Genomic DNA, 5,321 nt, shown 5'->3' with positions numbered 1-5,321 from the left:
CGGTACCAGATCTATCAGAAACTCAACACCAAAAATCTCGAGTACACATCCTCGAATCACATCAGTAGCATATATACCGCCCGCTCGTCGGCTATAGAAACTCGCAGAGGTCGACTCAACGCCTCTCGTCGGGTACTGATGTGTGGGCTAAATGCTAATGATACGAAAGATCGACTCGCACCTGAGTTAAATAACACCAAAGCAGGTACATAATTCTTAAGAAAAGTACCTAAACATACCACAATATAAGCACAAAATCTCAAACTCAGCAATTGAAGATAAAAGGATACACACCAGCCACAACGTCGGGTGTTGCGCGGACCTCCTCTGCTGTCAACTAGAAAGCTCTTGCGCGAGCCTTCGGTGCCTCGGCCTTCACTGGCCGAACCTCGGTAGCTCTAGCAACAGGTTCAAATCCCTGTGCTGATCCCTGAAGTAGCTGTGGGCACTCGGCCTTCCGATGGCCGGTCTGATTGTAGTGAAAACAAACTGCAAACCCCTTGGGGAATCCCTCGTGAAATGCCCCTCCTTGCCACACTTGCAGCACACCCCTGCTCAGCATAGTCCCTCATGGCTCTTGCCATACCTCCTATAAGTGCGGCCCTTCTAACCCCCAGATCTCGTACCAACGGGCTTTGCCCGCTTGGCTGCCAGCTGAGACTGCACCGGTCGCCTGTCCCTCCTCTGAGACTCGGCCTCCTCCCTGGCCTGAGTCGCTAGTTCAATCTCCCTCTTCCAGGCATTTTCCTGGAGCTCGGTAAATGTCCGGTATGTCAACTTCTCCACGAACTCACGAGTGTCCCTCCTCAGTATGCTCAGATATCGGCTCATTCATGCCTGCTCAGTAGACACGTGCTCAGGGCAAAACAACGCCCTCTCATGAAACATCTGTGTGATCACAGTCACTGACTCTGTCCCCTGCTTGAGGGACAAGAACTCCTGGGCCAAACGTTCCCTCTCCACATATGGAACATACTCATCTCGCAACATGGTGGTGAACCTCTCCCAGGTCACCGTCGTAACCTCTGTAGGAGTGAAGTCAGTTGTCACAAACTTCCACCAATCCTCTGCTCCCAAGCGAAGCTGGTTCAGCACGAACCGTACCCTCAGATGCTTTGGACAAGAACAGGTGTAGAAGCATCCCTCAATGTCAGAGATCCACCTCATCGTTGCTATCGGATCCTGAGTCCCATCAAACTCTGATGGCTTTGTGTAGCTGAACTCCTGGTACAGCAAGGAGTCACCCCCTTGCGGCCTAGCAGCGGCGATGGCTGCGGTGGCCGCAACAACAACAACATCAGTAAGATCAGCGTACCACTCGTCAAAGGTCTCAATCAGCGTGGTCTTGATAGACCCAAACATCTCTGGTATCTCAGCTCGAATGGCCGTAGCCACCTCCTCATTAATCATCTTGCGAATCTCCTCATCGCTGACACCGTTGCTCTCTAGAGTGTGGTGCGTACCCACCATGATGTCTCTGAAACAAATCATAAAAGAAATCAGAGACTCGCTTGAGTATTCTCGCACTCGATCACTCAACCCTACTTGTTCCTTAGTACCCTAAGGATTATTACTTGGACTGCCCACTGATCCGATGTTACCAGTAGTACGGGCCCTATACTACCTTCAACAACGCATCAGAATTCACCCCAAGTCCTCCTCCTAGGATCCCAGATTACAAGTACTTTATATCTCGCTACGCACATGCTACCCTCCAGTAGACCACTCATAAGCCCCTCCCAGTTACCTATCCACTCACGAAGAACTCGTAGTAGCAGTAATCTCCTAAGCTAAGGCATCACAAATCAGGCCACTCTAGTCCTAGATATGAGTACCTAGCCTACTCTAGCATGCATAGCATATAACATAATATCACATAACACATAATGTAAGGGTATTTTGGGAAATCACCGTTCGGGCGCTCGCTGATCGTACACACTGCTCCGTTCTGCTCTTCTCAAAATCTTTTACTCTGTTAGAAAAATTGTTTCTTTTATGAAATTTTTTCTAAAATCCTTAGTTTGAGTTCAGATACGCCCGAAGATGCATCCGAATCCCTCAAACGAAGGCTCTGATACCAACTTGTAACGACGTAAAGTTTAAAACAATTTTTCATTTTCAAACATAAACAAATTTCATAAGGTAATTTGAAATCTCAATGTATCAAATATTTGTTCAAAAAACACATCCCAGAATCTCGAATACATAAATCTCTAGCAGTGTGTACGGATCATGTCGGCGCCTTCCTGCGATCCTCGCTGGTACCTGAAACACACATCACACAACACGGTAAGCATAAATGCATAGTGATTTCCCCAAATACCACATACAACACATAAGCCACTCGAGGCTATAACTCGGTATGACTCTTCGGTCAATGTGTCTCAGCGGGACCCTCCGGTTCGGTCTGATCGAGGACCCCCTGGCCTCATGAGTTGTTGGACCCTCTGGTCTGGTCTATATAACACATAGCATACGTATAACACAATGCACATAAATCTCAGACATACATTTACACATAACACATAAGACCCTCCGGTCTGCACATAGATACCACTCTAGGTAATGTATAATGAGAAGACTCACCTCGTATGATGTCGGATAACCTATCGTGCTTGATAAACCGACCTAGCCTCCTCCTATCAAAAAGATAAAACCTCTAATCAATACTTTCACTTGTCCTCATCTCTAAAGAATGGGTAGAAGTCCATTCTACCCTTCCCTGACCTCTCTTGAATTAGCTTGACCAAAACCCTAAGGCCAACTAAAGTCAACGGTCAAACTTTGACCAGACTCGTCGAGTGCACTCGGGTGACTCGGCGAGTCCATGCATGTTCTCAGAATCCTCCTAAGGCCTCACTCGACTCGTTGAGTGAGCCATTCACTCGACGAGTTACCACTGGTCACGAATCGCGGCCCGACTCGACTCATCGAGTCCTCTTATGAACTCGACGAGTTCCCTCCATGGCAACACTCAAATGACCTTCTGAGGTCAGATCTGTTTCTCTAACTTATAGATCTGTTTCTCTAACTTATAGATCTATTTCTTTATGAAAAAAATTGTTACTCCTTAAAAAATTTAGATCAAACTTTTAAAACAAATAAAATAATAATATCATTCTATCTTTTAATAAATTGACCTAATTCAACTCTTGTAGTAAAATGACTCAAATTTTACAAATAATTAGTTTTCCATAAAATCAAGTAATTATCTTAAAATTTGACAAACTTCATGTTTTTTTCTTTTTTTGTTTTCAACTTTGAAAATCAAACATTTGCATCAAATATAATAGAAAATAACCCATGGTTTTGATACCACTGTTGGGTTTTTGGTATAATACAACATCCTATGTTTTACATACAACCCTAAATACCTTGGATCTATGTTTTCTCTATTATACATGCAAATATCAATTTTTCCAAGGTATTGTTCTAAATAGCATAATGTGAAGAACATATAATATAAATTATAGTAGAATTATATAGTTGTAGCTTGATTCCATGGTGCTTAAGAGCTTAGTGCCTCAAGTGTGACACCTCAAATGGTTTACATAACATCACCAACATCTTGGAATAACTTGAGAGAAAAGGTTCATATGCTCAAATTAGCTAGCCCTCTGATGTGTACACACACTAGTGCCAATTTCTTGAGCCATGGGGTCCTTATATAAGGTGGCTATTAGGGTTACACTGTAACTCATGTCTTTCCATATTCTTCATGCTACATGGGTTAAAACCTCCATGGAGTATCCATGGGTTTAGCCTAACATGAAGAACTATGGATCATAAGCCCACATATATAAGAATGAATGATTTACACAATCAATCCCCATATATTTAATGAGTCTCCTTTTGATCACATATTTAATTCCAAATTAATTCTTGATCAATACTAATTAAATAATATGATTTCATATTAATATATTAGAACTTATAATATATTAACAAATCATAATTATCCTTTTCAGATAAAAGTCTATCCAAATTGTTCTGTTTTCATACAACCCAAATGGACCATGCCAATCGGGTCAAGTACATACCAATTATAGTTATTAACTTAGACACTAATCCAACAATCTCGTCTCATGCAGCTTCAGCTGCCGCAATGCATAGACTATCACCCGTCCTCATGATCTCTGCATGAGGACCGCCCCCAGTCTGGTGATGGATACACCACAGAACACTACAAGATCCTTAACTCCCTTCGGGAGAGTCAAGACTGGAGCCTCACATAGTCGCTGTCGGAGGGTCTCAAACGCCCTCTGCTGCTCGGGGCCCCACCAGAAATCCACCCCCTTCCTCGTCAGACGAGTGAGGGGTACTTCAATCTTAGACAAGTCTTTTATGAATCTCCGGTAGTAGCCTGCCAATCCTAGAAAACTCCTGATATCGAAAGGAGATTTTGGAACCTCCCACTGCATAACCGCCTTGATTTTGGCCGGATCTACCAAAATCCCCTCCTGGTTAACGAGGTGTCCGAGGAACTGAACCTCTCGTAACCAAAACTCACACTTCGAGAACTTGGCATAAAGTCGTTCCCGCCTTAAAACTCCCAATAAATCTCGAAGGTGCTCCTCATGTTGCTCTCGGTCATGGAATATACCAAGATATTGTCTATAAATATGATGACGGAGCGATCGAGCATCTGTCTGCAGACCCGATTCATCATGTCCATAAATATTGCTGGGGCGTTGGTGAGCCCAAAAGGCATCACAACAAACTCATAGTGCCCGTAACGAGTCCGAAACATGGTCTTCTCCACGTCCTCCTCCCTAACTCTGACCTGATGGTACCCGGACCTCAGGTCTATCTTGGAGAAACAAGATGCTCCCTGCAACTGATCAAAGAGATCATCTATTACCAGGAGTGAATAACAGTTTTTCACCGTCAGCTTATTCAACTCTTGGTAATCAATGCACATTCGGTGTGAACCATCCTTGTTCCTGACGAAGAGAATCTGTGCTCCCTATGGAGAATTGCTCGGCCGAATGAACTACTTGCCCAGTAGTTCCTATAGCTGTGATGACAGCTCTTGCATCTCTGGTGGTGCCAACTAGTACGACGCCTTGGCGATAGGGGCCGCATCTGACACTAGGTCGATCCTAAACTTGACCTGCCTCTCCGGTGGCACTCCGGGCAACTCCTCCGGAAATATGTCAGCAAACTCCCTGACTATAGGAACCTCTGATACTGAACACTGATCCCTGACCCGCGTATCCACCACATATGCTAGATAACCTGCACACCTGTGCTGAATATACCGCCGAGCCCTGGTAGCTGAACAAAACCCCGATCCCATTCAGGTACACTCGACATAGACA

This window comes from Lactuca sativa, chromosome 2, assembly GCF_002870075.4.
Source record: "Lactuca sativa cultivar Salinas chromosome 2, Lsat_Salinas_v11, whole genome shotgun sequence".
NCBI classification, from domain to species: Eukaryota; Viridiplantae; Streptophyta; class Magnoliopsida; order Asterales; family Asteraceae; genus Lactuca; species Lactuca sativa.
The sequence above is the reverse complement of the archived record's forward strand: the minus strand, read 5'-3'. Positions refer to the sequence as shown.